The sequence below is a fragment of the Anopheles funestus genome, chromosome 3RL (assembly GCF_943734845.2).
Source record: "Anopheles funestus chromosome 3RL, idAnoFuneDA-416_04, whole genome shotgun sequence".
Taxonomy (NCBI): Eukaryota; Metazoa; Arthropoda; class Insecta; order Diptera; family Culicidae; genus Anopheles; species Anopheles funestus.
The window spans coordinates 12,585,375-12,606,781 of NC_064599.1; the positions used below are offsets into that span (position 1 = coordinate 12,585,375).

The 21,407-nt window shown below is 39.8% G+C and overlaps 1 long non-coding RNA gene across 1 annotated transcript in view; it reads right to left on the minus strand.

Moving 5' to 3' along the window:
* LOC125771505 (uncharacterized) overlaps nucleotides 1–21,407 on the minus strand; it is a 117,134-nt gene that overhangs the window by 25,081 nt on the left and 70,646 nt on the right. The gene's annotated exons all lie outside the window — the stretch shown is intronic.

Here is a 21,407-nt window from a genome sequence, read left to right on the forward strand (position 1 = left end):
TGGGTAAGATTTTTCATTATTAATGCTTACGTGTTGGGAACGATTTCTTGTGGATTATGAGTATGAAACGAAGCAACAAGAGAACCGATTTCGGTCGTCGACTTGTGCCAAGATCTGAGGAAAAAAAATGCGACAAAGGGGTCCTGGGTTTTGTTGCGAAAGGAATAGTGCAGCTTGATATTAGTTTCTTCACACTTATATGATTAATTTTAGGAACTTTTAGGTTAATGGTTGTGTTTTAAATGATTTGTAATATATCATATATTAGTGACCCTCACATGATCGAATATAAGATTTTTAATAGTGATTTAATTTGTTTGATAATTGTTGTATCTAATCATTCTTTTTCTTTGCAGGTTTATAGGTAATAATTAGGGAATTTTAGAAATTTTAATGTTAAAGAATAGCAAATTTATCAAGAAGCGAGCATGTATGCTTATGCACCTTTGCCTTTTGATAATTTATGCAAATCTTCATCAACTGTTGCAACGTTTTTGGTCATTGAAGTTCTAAAATATATTTGAAAGACCCTCCAAATGTTGTCTAAAAACTCGAAAATTTAGGAAAAAAAAACAAAAGAAAAATTCCAAATAATTTTTAAGACTATGAAATGCCTTTTTTGGAGTAGAAATCAAAAATCAAACCATCTTCCGAAACATCCATACAAAGTAATTATGAAAATTTGAAAAAAATCCATCATCCATCCAAAATCATGAGATGCAAAAAGGATATATTTTCCACTATAAGCCATATGTTAAACAATCTTCAATATCCTTCCTATGATTAACTAATATCTTTGTCTCTCTCTCTCCCCCTCACAACATATTGCACGAACAATATTACATCCATCACAATCACAACCCAATAAAAACCGTCAGCGAGTGAAATGGCCTCTTGGGTGGTGAACGATTTTATAGTAAAATGGTCCCCGGTTGTGATTGTAGCGTAAACACAATCCACAACAGAACCACACTAAAATGGCTTACCAAACAAAAAAAAAAACACGGAGCAAACCATAAACATCTTTTCACCAAGCCAATCTGGCCCATTCGTGCGTACAACAGCCCGGGCTAGAGTATTATATGCCGCCGTGCGCTTTTAAATTAATAGCTCGACAATCGTGAAACATAAACCAACTTACGTGGTTACGTCGTGGGAACATAAATGTTTTGAAGTGACAAAGAAGAAAAAAAGCCTAAGAAGACCTCAAGAGTTTTTTGGTGGCTTTAGATATATGGCCAAATCTTTTATAACCTCGCGGACAAATAAACACGTGGTGAAAGAGCGAAAGCAAAAATTTGAATGATAAGCATTTAGGAGATGTGAAAGTTCTAAAATGTTTAATTTTAATATAAGCACGAAATAAGTTAAAGAAATCAATTGTACTATTTTCTACGTACCTAAAAGGTTAAATAATTTAATAAAAACACAACCAAATAATCCACCAGTCCTTTTACAAAGCCTCAGAGCCATCCCGCAACAGTAGGTTAATCGATGGAAAATTGAAAATAATCTCACACCTCCATGAACATAACCGTTCGTTCTAGTTTTCCTCAATCAGTCGCTCTTTTTTCCTATTTTCCTTTGCAACTGTAAATCATCTTTCAAAGTGACACCGGCCAAAACGGGTGGGGAAGGAAGCGCACAGAACCGAAAAAATAAAAAAACATCAACACCACAACATTGCCTCGCCTTCTAAATCCAGCACTGGAAAAAATAGCTCCTTCCGTGTATTTTTCAGATGGCCAGTTTGGAAAAAAACCCAAGCAAAACGAAAACAATAATGGCAATAGATAAAGATGAGCTCCTTAAGCGGTTTGCCCGATCCCGCTCGTGCCGGTAAGTAGTCGGCTGGTCATAAAAACTGACGATGATGTGTCCGCAACGGCCTTTGGCCACGGCAACGTCAAGAACACATTTCGCGCACACCGTTCGCTTCACTACGCCACTTTCGCGGTGTGTTTTTTTGGGTTGTTGTGCCTCAACTTAGGCGCCATTTATTTTCCTTGTTTTTTTTCCGCGTCTACCATGTAGTTGTTCCGATCGGTAGCGACCTAGAGAGGGAGAGAGTTTCGTATTTTATAACCATCCTCGTGTGCACTGTTTAGTTCACGAGTTAACGCTCGTCGCCACAACCCTTCCACCGGATGTACCCTTTCTTATGATATCTACCTGAAGAATAGGCTACAGATACATAAACATCCGTTCAGCTGCAAGACATGAACATCATCCAGACATCAACATCCTAAAATGTCCTTCACATCCAGCCAGCATACTGTTGTAAAACAATTCACCAACTATCGCCATGCACCTTTACCTGGTCATCTGTATCCTGGCTATTCAGACACATGCATCCCTAGACCCGTATTGGAATTCCCGGATAAACCGTCTAACATCAGGTACTCCAAGCCACCATCAAGCAAGCAGCGAAACAACGAATCATTAACCCTTCCATCCTGCTTCCTCATATTGTGAAATAGAAATAGTTTATTATATTTAAGGACGAAATTTAGAAATACATTCACTCTCAGTTCAGCTCTTAAACAACAACGTTACTCTGTCCGAGGAATCCGAATCCAACCCCAACCCCCGTGTTTGTTAACTGGCGCCCGAATAGGGACCCGGATACTGCATTTCGTGGACATCTCTCCCGAAGGAAGCCTAGGACCCGTAGTAGGACAACACCAAAAAGGATCATCCGAAGCATCAAGCAGCCTCGCAGGACGGAGCATGAGCATCATCGTATTATTTTCGATGTTACTGTGAGTCATTATAATTTTAAGAAGTGATAATAGGGAATTACTGTCCATCTAGATCAAGGAAAGTGACGAAAGTGAAAATTCAATCAAGAAAACGTGTTAATTGAACGTTTTGAGTGTTTATGGTGGATTATAATTTTGATAGAAAACAGAAAAGACAAGAAGTATACACAAGAAACAGAATGGTTACCGAAAGTACAAGTGCCACGATGACGTACGAAGAGTATATCCAAGTGGGTAAAGTCCCAGATTACGTTAGGGAGTTACCTACATTTGAAGGGAAAGCTGGTGACTTAATGAAATGGATAATGGAAGTAGAGCATGTACTACAAATGTACGCTAGACTCCCAAGGGATTCTACAGCTTACCATGTAATAGAGGGAACCATACGAAGAAAGATCAAAGGTGAAGCATCAGATGTTTTAAATACTAATTGTGTTACCGGAGGTTGGTCACAAATAAAATCAATCCTACTTCTTTATTATAAGGATAAACGGGAATTGAAAACGCTTGATCATGAACTAAGTGGGATCAGCAAAAAACCAAGTGAAAGTTTGAGCAGTTACTTTAGTAGAGTGAACGATCTACAGAACTCGATCATCACTCAAGTGCAAACTGACCCGAAATATGCCGTAAATGCGGAAGCTCATACATCCTACTTCAGAGAAAAGGCTTTGGATTGTTTCATAAGAGGTCTGGATAATCCTCTTTGTTTTTTGCTTAAGAATAACAATCCCCCTAATTTGAATGCAGCATATAATTATTGCCTAGAATATTGTAACATGAATATGAGATCAACGCCATTTAAATCTGAACCTCGAACTAATTATGTTCCTAAACCACGAGATCTTTACGTAACACCTCCTAGAGGGACTAGTTATCATACCACACACCATCAAGGACCACAACTTCCGCCCAGAAACTTTTCGTACCAATGGCAAAATCCCCCACAAAGAAATAATTACCGATCAGGTCAATATAGTCAGCCTAGAAACTTCTCTTCTCAAGGATACCAACATCCCGCAGGTCAACATAGCCAAACAAGAAATTATTTTTCTGGAAGAAATCCAGCTGAGCAAGCTAATATTAATCATCCAGTGCCTATGGAAGTTGATCCATCTGTACGATCAAACGCCCTCAACTACGCTAATCGAAATTATGATCATAAGAGAGCTAGACCTTCCTCGGCACAGTATAGGCAAACATATTCGGTAGATGCTCCACTGGATTATGTGGCAGGAGCACCGCCGTTAAACGAAACAGAAACTGGAAGGAACTTTAACTCATATAACGAACCATCCAATCCAATATACGAAGGAGAAACTCATTTTTTAGATTGGGCCGCAAAATGGTGAAACCATTTCTCCCATATATCTTTTTGCGGACAACACAGGGAGAATATCCATTTTTGATAGATAGTGGGTCAAACATTAACCTAATATCGCCGAAACTTGCTTATGCTTACAAGAATTCTAAGCCATATGAATATTCCACTCTTAGCATAAAAAGTGCTACAGGCAAATTCAACGCTACTTCGGCCATAGACATTGCATTTTTTTACCCTAAATCTAACATAAAGTTTCAATTCATTGTGCATGAATTTCATTCATTCTTCTTTGGTATCGTAGGTACATCTATTTTAAAAACACTTGAAGCTCAATTATGCTTCAAGAATAATGTTCTTACAATAATCTCAGACAATGGAATGCCGTTTACAATACCTTTACATGTATATCAGGCTGTTAAAGAAAATCATCTTATTGATTTTCGGGTAGATCATCTAGACCCGTCACAAAAGGGTATGTTAACGGAAGTATTGAACAAAAATAATAATGTTTTTCATAAACCAAACCTTGCCCTGACATGCACCACCAACGTAGAGTGTATAATAAATACCTCAGACGATATACCTGTGCATCAGAAAGTGTACCCTTACCCTGCAGCATATACAGCCGAGGTAAATGAACAAATCAAAAACCTCCTAGAGACAGGTATAATTAGACCATCCAGATCAGCTTGGACTTCTCCAGTCTGGATAGTACCAAAAAAGAACGATGCATCAGGTCAAAAAAAGTTTAGGATGGTAATCGATTATAGGAAATTGAACGAGAAAACAATTAGCGACAGGTACCCAATGCCCGAAATAACGTACGTATTAGATCAATTGAAGGGACAACAATATTTTTCATCTCTAGATCTTGCTTCTGGTTTTCATCAAATCAAAATGAAACCCGAAGATATTGAAAAAACTGCATTCTCTATAAATCACGGAAAATATGAATTCCTGAGAATGCCATTTGGATTAAAAAACGCTCCAGCTATTTTCCAACGAGCTATAGATGATGTCCTAAGAGATCATATAGGGAAAATATGTTACATATATATGGACGATGTAATTGTTTTTGGAAAAACAATGGAAGAACATCTTAAAAATCTTAACACAGTGCTCAGAACGTTAGACACGGCTAATCTGAAAGTGCAAATAGACAAATCTGAATTTCTGCATAGAGAAATAGAATTCCTGGGTCATGTAGTTTCATGCGATGGAATAAAACCTAACATGAAAAAAATAGAAGCCATAAAAATGTTTCCTGCCCCAAGAACCATAAAGGAATTGCGATCATTTTTAGGATTAATGGGTTACTACAGGAGATTTATTAAAGATTTTGCAAAAATAGCAAAGCCATTAACGACTGCATTACGAGGTGAAACAAATCCGGCCTCCAATAGAAAAATAATATTATCATCAGAACAAGTCAAATGCTTTGACAAAATGAAGAATCTTCTATCGTCTTCAGATATTTTAATATATCCCGATTACAGTCAACCGTTTATATTGACAACGGACGCGTCCGACTTTGCCATTGGAGCGGTACTCTCACAAGGAGAGCTGGGTAAAGATAAACCGATCCACTTTGGTTCCCGGTCATTATCAAAAACCGAGGAGTCATATTCTGTACCGGAAAAAGAAATGTTAGCGATAATTTGGGCATTAAAAACCTTCCGAAATTATCTGTATGGTGCCAAGTTTAAAATCTTAACTGATCACCAACCACTCACATTTACGCTTTCTCAAAAAAACACTAACGCTAAACTAAAGAGATGGAAATCATATTTAGAAGAACACGATTATGAAATTATTTATAAACCCGGAAAAACTAACGTAGTAGCAGATGCTCTGAGTCGAGTGGTATATTCCATGACTGCGACACGACATTCTGCAAACGAAAGCGATAATTTCTTTATTCCATCAACCGAAGCTCCTTTGAATGCTTTCAGGCATCAAATCATTTTAAAAGAAGGAGACGACACTGTTTGTTCTTCGCAACCTTTCGAAAACTTCGAACGAAAACAAGTAACGATCTCGGATACTAGTGATAGAAACTTGCTACATGTTTTAAAGACACATTTTAATTCTGCAAAACTAAATGGCTTATTCACAAGTGAATCACTAATGGGAAAAATACAGGAAGTATACAGGCAAAACTATGGAAGACAAAACATGCTGAAAATTCGTTTTACCCAAACGTTACTACAAGATGTAGAAAATGAAAACGACCAGCAGGATATAATAAGTAGAGAACATGATAGAGCACATAGAGGATGCGAAGAAAACAAAGCACAAATTATTAAACAGTATTATTTCCCAAAAATGTCTGCCAAAATTAAATATTTCATACGGTCTTGTCGTACTTGTAATGAATGCAAGTATGATAGAAGCCCAATAGTACCACCAATGCAAAAAACTCCTTTGCCAAACACACCATTTCAAATATTACACATCGACATACTTTTCTTGGAAAAACATTACTTTTTAACTTGTGTAGATAAATTTTCGAAATATGCACAAGTAGTAAAAATTGACTCCAGAGCCGTTGTTGATGTATTACCAGCGTTGAGAGAAGTAATACTAAAACATAAACCTCCCGAAAGTATTGTCTTAGATGGAGAAAAATCTTTTAATTCACGGGAAATTACAGAATTCTTTAAAATCTGTAAAATCAACCCTTACTTAACAGCTACTGGAAGAAGCGAAATGAATGGTGTAGTAGAAAGATTCCATTCAACTTTGCTTGAAATATATCGTATCACAAAATCTGAACATCCTTACAAATCCGTTTTAGATTTAGTTACGATGGCAGTTCACAAATACAATAATTCTATACATTCTTGTACTACATTCACTCCTATCGAAATTATAACACCCACCGACAAAACACCTTCAATCTTAAAACAAGTTCAAACCAAATTGAAGATAAAGCAAGATAAAGATACTAAATACCATAACAAGAATCGAAAAACACAAAACATAACTAAGACATCTCAAGCGTACATGAAAACAAAAAGAAGGCTCAAACAAGCAAAACCGTTCAAAAAGATAGAAATAGAGAAGGTTAATAGAACCACCGTTTTAACAAAAGAAGGAAAGAGGATCCATATGAGCGATATAAAACTTAAACCTTAATAAATATATTCTCACAGTTATTCATAATAAGTTGTCCAAAACTAACAAACGATGTATACAAAAAAATTGAATTGTATGGTATAACGAATAAGAATAAGAAAATCGATGTTCCCAAAAAGTTTTCCTTTCCCTACAATCCCAATTCTTCATTGTACCAAACGTCGACAAGAATATCTACGATTCAAAAGAGTTGACAACGGTAAATGCGTCCCAGCTCTTTTACGAAGACAACCAGTAGTATGTGACTTCATAGCGAATCCAGCAATGATCGAAATCATTCATCTAGACATGGCTCACATTTTGATCAACTCAGCAGTGGAGTTCACAATTAAAACCACATGCGGTCTAAAAAAGAGAAACCTGACAGGCTCGTTTCTCCTATCATACGAATCATGCAACATATTCCTGAATCAGGAAGAGATTTCGAGCAACAAAACTAAACTACATGGATCACCGTTGAATCTTCCTATCTACGAACTCAGAAACGAGATGCACCAAATTCGATTAGAATCAAAGAGCTTCACTTGGACCGAATGGTCTATTACCAGCTTAGTAAGTACACCAATAATGCTGATGATCGTTATCTGTATATACTTCACTACAAAGATGCGGAAAAGAACAATCATAAACATCCATGAAAAACCAACACCTAGAACTGCATCATTGAAAACCCAAGATAGTGAGCCCAACGTTGAAAACTTTCACCCGCCAACTATTATGGAAGTTTTTCGGACGGAGCCTCAAATTTAAGGAGGGGCAAGTTAACGCTCGTCGCCACAACCCTTCCACCGGATGTACCCTTTCTTATGATATCTACCTGAAGAATAGGCTACAGATACATAAACATCCGTTCAGCTGCAAGACATGAACATCATCCAGACATCAACATCCTAAAATGTCCTTCACATCCAGCCAGCATACTGTTGTAAAACAATTCACCAACTATCGCCATGCACCTTTACCTGGTCATCTGTATCCTGGCTATTCAGACACATGCATCCCTAGACCCGTATTGGAATTCCCGGATAAACCGTCTAACATCAGGTACTCCAAGCCACCATCAAGCAAGCAGCGAAACAACGAATCATTAACCCTTCCATCCTGCTTCCTCATATTGTGAAATAGAAATAGTTTATTATATTTAAGGACGAAATTTAGAAATACATTCACTCTCAGTTCAGCTCTTAAACAACAACGTTACTCTGTCCGAGGAATCCGAATCCAACCCCAACCCCCGTGTTTGTTAACTCACGCAAACGCTTCAAATATGGCTCCAAACACGGGTCTGCTCGCTTAATTTTTTTTTTTTTTGGTTTTTGATGGGGTCGTTTTTCTTCACCGAGGTGTCGAGAAAGTAGTACGCGGCAAAAGTTTTCCCTTCCTGCGCCCTTTTTGTGCTGCTGCTGCTGCTGCTTACCCAATGTGTTTTGTGTGCGAAAAGTTTTTGTTTGTGTTTGTGGCACAAAAGTGCGCTAAATAAATCATTAAAAGTCTAATGAAGAAACACACCTTCGCGATCACAAACGGGGAACGCTATTATCCTTGCGTGGAAGTTTCGTAAACAACAACATCAAGCCTACGGAAACGCATCGCATCGTATGACTCCACCTGCGTTCGATTACTGCCCCACAGCGTCCACCAACACCTCACAAAAAGGTGTGTTTAAAGCACCCAAAGGACAACCCCCCAAAAAAAAAACCGGTGTAAATGCATACGCATCCGGGGGAAGATGGATCCATCCATAAAACACGAAACTGTACCGTTTTGGGGTTCAAACCCATGCTCTCGGTACCGGTGAACGATCGCATCATGATAGCGCGATGTGATAATGATTAAATAAAATTTCCATAGGCTCCTAATTTTCCGTCCACCTTTTTCCACCAACCTAAACCTACGACCAGATGGAAATTTGGAACTGATGGGGGACGGGGAAGGAAAGGTTTAGTACGGTGCCATCTTTTATGGTTGTGGCAAGCCGAAGTTTCGTTACAAAAAAAAAAACTCCCGACGGCTTGCCCGACTCCCCACCGATCTGCGGTCGTAAATCTGCGCAGTCTTGACCTAAAACAATATTTTGGGACCCGAAACGAACGGCCACCGGACCGTCCTCAGTGCGCTTTCCTCAGTCGAAACGGTGGAGATGACTCCATTGACAATGCCGTGTGCGGTTGCTCTCATCCAAACTTCCCAATGTGTCGTTCATCATTGGCGTACAACCCCTGCAACAATGCCTCCCCTGATGGCCGAGGGGGTCAAAGCGGGGAGCGGGGATGGTAGGGTTGGTTTTTGAAGGTGGGTGAATTTTCATTGTCGCTTGCCCGACCCGACTTCATCCTTGTTGGTGCCATCCTTGTTCACGGCACACCTTTAAAGTGTGCTTAATGTCTCTCTTAAAGTTGTGCCCCCATTTTGTGCTAAATTTTCTGCACCCATCTGCACCACCGACCGGGCATTCCCGTTCTTATCAGCAGCCCGGGTAAAAGTTTTGCTTCCGCAAGAGGAAAACGCACGAAAATACTTCCGCCCACACACCTACCTTTGACGTTGGGGCCAAAAACCCGGGAAAGCAAAACGCGAAGACTGGTGAGGGATGGGTTCGCAAACTTTTCATCGTAAAATCCTTCCTTTTTTTAACATGTCGATTCTTCTGTTCTTTTCGGGGAAGCAAAAGAAAAAAAAAACAAGAAACAATGCAAAGTGCAAAAGATTCTTTCCGCGTGTGTTGTGGTGTTGCTATCCGAACGAAACGGAACGTTCTGTTTGCTTGATTGTGCGAGAAACTTTTGTCAGGTCGTACCACTAGCGCCATCTGTTGCGGGATGGTGCGTACTAAAACAGCCATTTTGTCGTGTAAATTTTCTGTGCAACAGCTGTCTGTCTCGTTCGTTCGCTGGGGGTTGTAAACCGAACAGAGCGAGCAAAACAAGGGTGTGATAGTGTTAGTGCAGAGGTGAGCAACCTTTTGTGCGGTTAACAATAGAAATTATTAGTTTAAATTCGAATAAATTGTTGAATAAAAAAATTATTTTAACTTTATTGTTTCTACTTGTAAGTCATTAAAGCGAGATAATTATCGTTTTCTGAAAACAACTTTTACGAAATTGATAAGAAATACCTTAATATTTATTATTTTACATATGATACGCTTCTTCAGAAGACAAAAACAATTTTTAAACATTTAAAGTATTTCTTTTATTTTACAAAAATGTAAAAAGAATTTCAAAATAATGTGCAAAACAAAGGTTTTAAAATAATTTAAGTAATTACGAATAAAACATCACATCCCCACCAGGTGTTAGTTGCTTTTCCCTGCATTTCATTACTTCCCCTATTTTGTTGTCCGCACGCACACTTTCAACCACCTATCCGTACGACATTGTAATCGTGCCTTTGTATGTGTGTGTGTGTGTGTGTGTGTGTGTATGTGGCGCCGTCGCAATTCCTCCACAAATCTTCTTCGTCAACCGTTCGGCAATCTGGTTCGGTGATACGAATTTCCCTATCGGTGGAAAACCCCCGAAGACAAACGGTGGAAATTCACTTCCAACTGTGCACAACACACTTTCGGGGCCACTGTCAGTTTGGCAAAGCTAGCGAAGCGGGAGAATAAATATGTGTTGGCCGAATGGAAAATGTGCGGCGAAAATGTGGGGATCCCATCCTTGTTTTTGACATGAGCAGCATTTTCCGTTCCGTTTTTGGAGCTTTTGCGGGCGAAAAATTGAAACGAAGCGTTACGAAGCTGGAGTTTGTTAGCATTAAGGCCGACGGTACAGTACAGAAAAGAGATTATTTTTTACGAATGAAAAATAAAAAATTTGCGGAGAAAACACCACAATTCTCTTATAATAAAATAAAATCTCTTTTTGATACAGATTTTCTTAAGCATTTCAACGATACTCTCAATAGAACTATTTTTCATTTAATTCTTTAAATCGAATTTATCAAATTAAACTTCTAACCGCAGTACAGCACGTCGTAATAATCTTTAATAAAAATAATTATCAACATGCGTGTGATTCACACTTAAAACGTGCAAAAAACTATTAATCCAAACGACGCCAAGAATGCAGTTATACTTGCATGGATACATCATACCCAGGAATGGATCAGCAAATCGTACTCACCTGCCACAGCTCAACGTGTGCTTTTAAAAATTCTTTGACATCAACCCGTCATAAGCTGCCATACTGGCCGACCTAAGAACGGAGCTCGGAGGAAGATGTGAAGGGGGACATTTTAAATCTACCCCTCTCTTCCTTCAGTTTAAATGCAGTGGGTGCAGTTAGGCCCGAGGGGTAATAATGCTTCGGTAATAAATCTTTTGCATCCAGCAAATACAATCGTTTGCCGTGCGGCTCAGTGCACGCACTCGTAATAAAACAATTCAACGTCAATCAGCCAGCGTCAGGGAGAAATGAAAGATGATAAAACAAACAAGCACAATAACAAAAGGAAAAAAAAGTTCAATCAGACACAGTAGCACTGGTTTTAAGCCCTGTTTCTAGTGGAGCTTACATTAAGTTCGCTCGCATAAACAAACATGTAGTTACATGATGCGGATTAACTCGTACGAAGATGAATCGCTTTTTTTCTCCTTTTCAAAGAAAATATACACTAATGAAGTAATTAGCGCATTTAAATTACTAATAAATATTATATTCAAATGTCATAAAAAGCATAGAATTGATTTTGAGAAACCCTGGAAAAATACTATGCTCACCATTACAAGAAAATCAAACATGGCACTGAAACCAGGTAGTTACAGCTGAAGAAAAAGATAAAAGAAGCGTCGTTAACAGTTCGTTGTGCCAGTGTCATCGCCAGCACCACCGACATTCAACTGCACTTCTGCACAGTGAAGCTAGACGCATTCAACCGCTTTAGAATAAAACCAAGCAACAAAAAGGTACAGAACAGAAGAAGCAACACACACTCAAAAAAAAAATCGGTGTTTGTGATACCATCAAAGTATTATTTCCTGCCCGTGCGTGCGTTTCGCGTTTTATGACTAACCCATCCATCAATGGAGTTCCCGTCCGGTCCCGCGTCCATCCGTCCCAATCACCTGTCTCTACCCCGTGATCTCCTCTCCCCAAGTTGACGCGCCATCATGCGTCTCAAAGTCACAGGAATGAAAATTCCATACCCCTTGGCGAGCTGCTTCGAACGCCAACCGAACACCTGCATCCAGCAAAGCCTCGTCGTACAGTGAAGCATGCACCAAAACTAAAAAAAAAACCGCACACGAAACGCTTTACGTTCCGTTCCGCAAATGGATAGTTTAGTCCCCCCCGCCGGGGCCGGGGGTAGTATGTTGTTGCCTTCCATCGATGCGTCTTAGCATTCGAGGCGTGAATCGGTCGTAAAACAAAACTGTACCAAAGTTATAAAGACTTCAAGGCGTTGGCGTCGAATGTTGTGCCCGTGTTGAAAAAAGCGGGAGAAAAAAGGGCTTTCCCAGCTTCGGTGTAAAAAAAAAAAACACAAAATACGATACAAAAAAAATCAAATTTAGCACAACCTTAGTTCCACTAGACGGATGGATCTAGGCACCATACTAGAGCTGATAGTTGAAGGTATTTTTGCATGGGTGTAGCAGAAGATTGTGATCGCGTTCGGATGAAGAGGTGGAATTAAATGAGGGAGCCATTGCGTGCGATCACCATCGAAAAGGCGTCTGCGATCATTCTCTATCCACGCATGAGCTATGCAGAACGAGTAATTGAGGTCTAGCTGTTGGAAAGAATTTTTAAAAATATTTTTAAAAAATTGCTAAATTTAATTAATTTGTTGAATTCAAAAATTCAGTAATGAAAGTCAAAAGTTAGAAAAAATTGATTATAGCGATCATGAATTTAATTTTATACCTTTTTCTTTCGAATTAAACCTAACTGTATGTGTTTGAAGTTTGCACATACATTTCACGTCTGCATGCGTGTGGATCATCGTTTTATCGCAAACACAGCACAAACACAAAAAAAACTGATCTCTTCAAGCAAGCAAAAAAAAAATAAAAAACAAACTACCGAAACGCATGCGCACATTACGCGTTCAAGTACTTGCTGCTGCTGGCTTTTGTTGGATGCCTTTTGTCCGTCCCACATGATCGCAGAAAATCGTGAATCGTTTAGCATTTGGCTACTGGTCTTGGTCCAAATGTCTGCTGGAAGCTCCTCATGCCTCGTGCGTCTTCCAAATGCTGATGCGTCTAAACTTTTGCAGGGTGTTTTGGGGTTAGTTGAGCTGTTGAGGGTTGGAGTCTCCTCCGTTCCCGCTACGATCATCATATGCGGAGGTATATTACCATGAAATAGTGCGCTTAAGACAAGCACAAAATCATACCAGCCGACCGCCGTCGTCTGCATGATGGTTAACGTGGCTGAACGTACGTACTGGACTCATGCGTACGTGCTGTGACGAATGCTTCTTTCCATCGGTTATTTCAATTCCATTGCCTTTTGCTTCTCTCCTTCCCTTTCCTTCTCTCTCTCCATTAATAGCATAGTTTATATTTTCTAAACAACACCAAACACAAACGGTTTCCCGCAAGAAATCACACTTTCTTCCCAGGACACTTCGGCTGTCGTTGGGTAAGATGTGAGATGTGGCCACCGGGTTGTTTTTCGGCTACCTATTTACGCACTCGACTTTCGATGTTTTCAGTAACGAGCGGATGGGCTAAGTGCTTTTGCTACTTTTATATCCACCTAGTGGTGTATTTATAGAAAACTTTCATAAATTTTTATAATTCTCATATTATTGATCTATTCTTTGAATAAACATCAGAATTTCAAAGAGGAATCTGCTAAAAAAGCAGCTCTAACTTAATTAAGATTAAAATCTTAATTTAGATTGAAAGGTTTGCTTTTTGTGGAAAGCAATAATTGAAAATTATTTCTTGCTTATCTGGTAGTTATTTAACACTAGAACTACCAAGCGTTTTAAGCGTTTTTAATCAATTGGAGTTGGAGTATATTTTATTATTTATTGGAGATCGTACTATAGAATATATGAATATGTAAAATTTATGTCCCCAATACCTTAGGATTGTTTAACCTCAAAAAATTAAATGATAAAATTGAAGCGTTTCAGTCAAATTCCGGTAGTTCTAGTGTTAGTGTGACTTTCAGAATTTTCATAGATTTTAGTTTAAAAATACGAAAAAGCAGGCTTTTTTCTCCAACTTCATTTACTAAGGTAACGAACGATTTACACATCTCCACAAGAAACCAACAACGACAATCGAGCTAAGATTGAATTCAATCCTTCAACCCGCTTCATTCATCCAAACCAGATGAAAGAAAACGGTTTCAGAGGACCATCCACGCTACCGCCACGCCAACAAAAACGAAGAAAGGAAATGATCCTCTCCAAATCATGACCACTCGAGACCCCGACGTCAATGGCTTATTAATAAACATAATGTGTAATTGTTAATTCCAGCAATACCTTCACGGCGTTCCTTTGCTCGCGGCCATCTCCCATTATGGGGAGGCCGTGTTTTATTTTTTCGGTAGCCTATTCCCACCCCGATTCATACCTCCACCAGGCCCCCCAAAAAGCCCACCCGGTGGAAAAGACATCCTCGTTAGAGGTATGGAAGACTGTGGTTCACCCAGGCTGGCAGCAAAGTTTTGAGTGATCGTTTGCGCTGTCATCCTAACCTAACGTGATGATCGACGCCAATGTACGTTTCTTTCGGAATACGTTTGTCCGTTTTCACACGACGATGGCGATGGTATATACGGACAGCCCGAAAAATGTTTCCAAACTTCCTGTCCCTCTTTCTTCCGCCGTTTCACGTTCCTTGGACGTCCACCCTTTGAACGGTGGTGGGTATATGAGCCGCACCGAAAAAAAAGTGTCAAGGTATGATAATGGTGAGAAAATTTTCCAACTCTTACGTGTCCGATGTACGCACGTCCCAGGGTGGTTGGAACAAAGCAAAGGTTGGTGGCATAATACGGAAGAAGGCTTATGAAGCAGTGAAGCCGAAAAAAAGAAATCACCGACCGAGAACCTTTGGTATGGATGACAAGACAAGGTGTATACACTGAGCAACAAAGTTATGGCAGAAGTGTTCAATTTTTTTAAAATAATTTTTGAGAACACTAAAATTCTACCAAATCTTAAATTAAACACAAATTTTATACAGTAAAGTTAAATCTTGAAGTTTGAATATCTTGCCTTTATACCAATATTGAGGAGGTATCTGTTTTGATGTTGTCAACACAAGTACTCTACCCAATGGCCGGCATCTTAATCACCCAATTGACATTTTATAGCGGATTTCAAGCGTTTTTCGAGCTATCGGTCCCTTAAAATGGACCCTTAAACGTCCCTTAAACTCCAAAGGTTTAAGGGACGTTTAGTACAACGAAACGCTTGCTTTCATGCAGTTCTTTATATCATTCGAGTTTGTCATCCAAGCTGTCAAATGCCAAGGGCACGAATCAAAACAATAATCGCAGTAGTCTGGTTTGATGATTGGTACAATTTATTGTAAAAAATACAACTTTATTCACCATTTAATTCGTAACACACATTAAGGCCCGATTTATGCACGATTTTGACCGGAACATGCCACACACAAAACGCGCGACGCCAAGGAATGAAGGCAGAGAAAAACATGCCGCTCCATTGAGGCACCATCCGGATGAGTCCTGGAGCTTCCGCATGGATGTTTTGTTCGCGACAATGCATGGAATCCAAAGCCGTGCATCTTATTTGCACGGATCGTCACTTTTTGGCTTCTCTTCACTGATTTTCACCGGTTTAAACTGAGATAACACTTGTAAAAACATCACCAGCAAAGACACGTTCGATGGCTAACACCAGCATCGACAGAATGTCAAAGACGAAATGTGATCATAGCAACCCGGTAGTCAATGATTCGAGCATTTCTCTTGCAGTTTCCATCATTTTTTCATAAATTATAGCGTTTATTTTAGCACAATGTCAATTGGGCATGAATTCATCACCCAACCTCGGTCGACTTCCCTTTGGTCATCTGCAACGCCCATAGGTGCATCACCAGAAAGGGAATTCTTCATACCGACGAACACACAAAACAGAAGCTCAAATACACGCGAGATCGCCGAGGTGTCGTTTGTTTTACGTCGAACCTAGACCAGTCGTTTTGTCTTGCCTAGCACAGGTCGTCCCGGAAAAGCAGAAAGATGTGAACTAATTGAATAAATTTGAAATCAACGTCAATTCTCGCCTCATCTTTCGGCGCATTTCCGTGAGACACAGTGCCCCGGAGGGTATTCGCTGGTAGCCAGGAAGAGTCACCACACCTTAAACGATTTGGGTGTTCCTTTGTTTGTTTGGATGTCGTTGAATACTGCAAGTCTTTATTTGATGATTGGGAGTTGCAAACAAAGTGAGCTTTTTTTCGGGCTAATACCACGCAGACGGGAACTTTCAAGGCTTTCAACCAACGGAACTGTTATTGTTTTGCGGTAATAAACACAGCCGCATTGCCTTTTTTATGCACATACCGTAGTGCTATTGTTTTTAAATCATATCTTTGATAATTTGCGCTTAAATCATCGTAAAACACACTACGTGCAAGATTGCTCGTCCATTCAAATGAACGGCCGGGCATTTTCACGCGCATAATTTCCGTCAAACAATTGTGCATTCTTACCGTTCATCCCCTAAAATTCGTCAATCACCATCCTTAATGATGGTTAGAAAATGCGACATAAATGCGAGGAAAAAAACTTCAGGCTCTTGCGTTTCGCTTTTTTCCCCCTCTTCGGAAAGTGCATTTTATTGCGGATGCCATTTATTTGCCAATTTGGCACACACGAAATTAGACTTTACCGGTGCAGCGGTGTGAGCAGCAGAATAGTCGCAACACACACGACAACGGTCAATGCAGTTTGTTCGATTTTTCGCCCCGTTTTACTCTTTTTATTTCAGCATTTGGCGGCGTTTGCGTGCCACTCGCTTAACCTCAATTTCACATTATGCTCGGCAGGCAACGCACGTTGGTCGGTTTGGGGCCACCGCCGTACACAGATTGCGGAACGATGATTCTGATGTTGTTGGTGATGATGATGGCGATGATGATGATGGTCAATCGGTTGGTAGGTTGACACCCGGATCCATGAATTGTCCACGGATGGGCGGTCCATTTGCTGCTGAGCGTTCGTCGATCGTACTTAGTATGCAACACATCGGGCCGGGCTTGGAATCTAAAAGTTTTATTTCCCAAATGTGTGTGGAACTGTGGGCGAAAAGGGGGTTGAGGGTTAGAGGGGGCCCGGTGTATGGGAGAAGATAGCTTTCAAACATGATTTTTTTTCCCACCGGGACGACGATCAAACGCACACCAGTTTCAATCAAATGGCTGTTAAAAAAAAGGTCGTGGACGCTGCCTAAATAATAAAACTAAGTTTTATTTTTTAAGTCTTTAATTAGTCTATTATCATTATTTAGTTTTGACAGTTTTATACGCTACTAGTGTTTCATTACTATATAAAAGAATTCTTTTTTAATTTCAAGCTTTTTTAACACATTTTTTATTTGAAGTGTATAGCACGGGAAGTGCGCACTACAGGCCAATAAAGAAGCAAAGATCTAAAGAACCTTCAGAACTCTCCTGTAACGTGGTGTTGGTGCACACGTCTAGAAATCTAAAGGGGAGACATCACACAAAAGAAGGTCAACAAACCTAACCCCTCTCTCTCTTTCTCTCTCTCTCTCTTCTCTCTCTCTCTCTGCACGAAAGATCATAATGGTGACTGGTTAATCTGAACCGATCGGCGGAAAGTTGCAAAAAAAATCGCAAATTCCTCCTAAACCCCTTACCAGCTGCAGAATTCCACCAACCCTGTAGTAGTAGGTGGTTGTAAATAGCGTCAACTCCACAACAAAAAAACGCACATTGGAACGGAAAACAAAAGTGCACCCTTTTTTTCACTGTCCCTGCACCGGCACCAATCGGATGGCGTGGCGTTGCCTGCAATCCACCCAAAACACGTAGAACAATGCGCATGAAGAATTCTTATAATAGCCCTGACAGCACAACGTGCCGGACGAGTGGGACGTGTGAGCATACACGGCATCGAACACGCACCAAACCACGACGAGTATAATTGCCGCGTTCGGAAAACGGGAAGCCATTTTTCCCTTTTGTCCAATCTTGAAGGGGACACATTTTGTAGCCAACAATTTTTTGCATATTTCTTACATAATTATTAACAACAACTAAGCTTAAGAAATATAACAGAGGAATATTATAATACGATAGCTAAAATGGAACTTGTTTTGTGTTTGTATATCGATACCCAGAATTTGTTGGAAAAAAATTAGTGGAGCTGGAAAATTTATTTTTCCAGATGATTTTTAATAATTAAGAGAAATTTAAAAAAATTTTAATCAATTATTTTTTACGTTGAAGTAGACCATAAAAAACCATGAAAATTATTTTATTTGATCTTTAAAATACATTTCTTTTAAGGACATTACTTTTTACTTTAATCTACAATATGTTAAAATATCAGATTCTATTATTGAAATTCGAATTTAATTCCCTCACAGCTCCAGTTGGTCTCCACTATTAAATTCAATTATGCTGACAGGGCTTCCATCCTCTCCTTTTTTTCTCAATTTTTTTTATAGAATTTTATCACAACCAAAAAAAAATCAAATGTGTACCATAATAAAAACGCTCATAAAAACCCTTTGTTTCTCACTAAACGATCGAATTAAGGCATATAAAGATGTGCCTTTCTTTTGGACTTCATCGGGTCAATTGGTACACTCTCCCCATCCACCTTTCCCAGAGAGAGAAAAAACCCCTTTCCCCCGGGGGGGAGAATGATTATTTAAATTCAATCAGACCGCCGAACCCGGGCCAATCGAATAAATAATTCATTAACGCACAAAATAAAATCAAAAGTGTGATGTTTTATTAATGACAAAAAACCGAAACCCAAGTAACAAACGGAAGAAAAACAAAACATCAAACCGAACAAAACATCAAACAGACAAAACAAAAAAACAAACGCCATAGGCATGAATGGAAACGGCATGTGATGGTTAAAATTGAAACCCAATTCAAAGCATTAATAAAAGATGTATTAAAAGTGAAAACACATTAAAGAAAAGGAGTGAAGCGGGAAGAGAAAATATACGATTCCCGCCGATGCCGAGAATGAATACTAAATCGGTTTACGCATCTGGTTACGGCTGGCCACCGCAACGTTTTGCGTCTGGGAGATCGTGGCAAAGCTTTTGCAAAACGGTCGGAACACATAAATTAGTTCACTCCCCCCCAAAAGAGACATCATAAAAATCTAAACCATCCTTCCCGTAACTCCCGCGTTTGATGTTGTTTGTTTTAGTTTCCATTTTTTACATAAATTTAACGGACTCCGACGCGAAAGGTGTCATTAAATTGTGACATTTCATTACCATTCGTAGCGCCGCCCGAAGCGAATCAATTTTCTTATTGTTCGGTGCGCTGATCGGGGAAGTGTTGTGATCAACACTTCTACAACAGTTGCTGCGATCGCCAGCTTCAAGAGAACGGACGTAAGATGAAGAAGCAAGAAAAAAAGCAAATAAAAAATAAACAGATCACCGCAGTCCACCGCAGCAAAAAGGACTGTTTAATTTGTTGATGACTTTATTACATCTCAAAATGCCGCGATACACACCTAGCGTCCGACACGAGGCGACGTCGATTAGCATAATATGATAATCTTTCGGGCGGTTTGGACGGCTTTTAAGTTCGGTCTGGTTTAAGCGGTCTGGCGCGATCTGGCGGCCCTCAAAAGAACACTTGGACCAACTCGGTACAGCAACAGAAAAAAAGTAAACGATCGTTTGCTACTGGAATTTCTCTTCGAAGAAGGAACGCGGGCCGCCTGAGGCAAAGTACGCGATATATTTGAATAATACGGTGGGTTTTTTATTACTCGTGAGATATTTGTTGCAATTATAAGAGCGTAAAAGTATGTGCGAGTATGTGTGTGCTATGCACCAGGGGAAAGAGGGCAAGGGAAGTGGATGAAGGGAAGCACAATCAGCTGTCCTCCTCATTACTAAAACAAACAGTATGCAAAGTGGGAAACTTGAACCATTAGCGATCACAAGCAGAAGTCGGGATAATCTGTTGAACGGGATGAGAAGTCTTAAATGGCTGTTGAAAAGAGAGACAGAGAGAGAAGGCAAACCATAATTTCATTTGAATAAAAAAAGAACATAAAATTACTCATTAAACTTCTCGCATGACGATCATTCCAATTCCACCGTGCCTTTTTGCCGCTAATCGATTCATCCCATTTATTCCGTATTCCAGCAGCATGATCAATTCCCACACCCGCCATCCGCGTATCTGTACTTCCGCATCAAAACACACTTGATGCTCACTCATTAAGCGCTGGCACACATTTTTGCATACGTTTAATGTTTAATTTTGAAGGCAAGAGAAGGCCTGAAAAATTCACTTTTCATTCATGAGTTGAAAATTAAAGTCGCGAATGCCCACCGCGTTCCTCCCATACTCTTTTCCCCCGGTACGATCAGCTCTTCCTTCTGCTCCCGGGTCGGTCCGACTGGTGGAGGCTCGGCTAAGACATGAATGAATTAATGAGTGAGTAAAAATGCAGCCACAGTGCGGAATTCCCAACACAACTACAGCCCCTTCCCCATCCCATTCCGGCATGCATTGGCCCCGTTTCAAGTGCGCCGGAGAATGTAGCGTTTAAAAAGACGGTGGGTTTTTTGAAAATCTGAATAAATAGCTATATAGTTTGCACACTAGAATTGAGCATGAACTTGAACTTGAGCCCAGGTTGAACCCGCGTCTCCACCACAAACTGGGCCAGCCGTTTTTGAATAATAAGCAACCTTTGCAATGGGTGTGCGGACGGTGAAACGGAACGGCAGTGCCGTGTCAAGGAGGTTTTTTGCCTCGATCGCAAGGTGGCCGACCAGTTCTACGATTATTATGATAATGTGGTTGATGTTTCTTTTTCTTGCTTTTTCTTGGGGTGTTTTTTTTTTCTTCGAGTTTACTTACCGGAATTTTACTTTCATGCCGGCCGGTAGTTTTAAAATTTGCTGCTGTTACTGCTGGCGTTTATGTGCGATTTTTCACCGCTTATGTAATCCGGTTGATCCGGTAGACTACAATTGGCCAACCATTTAAGGGGAAGCTT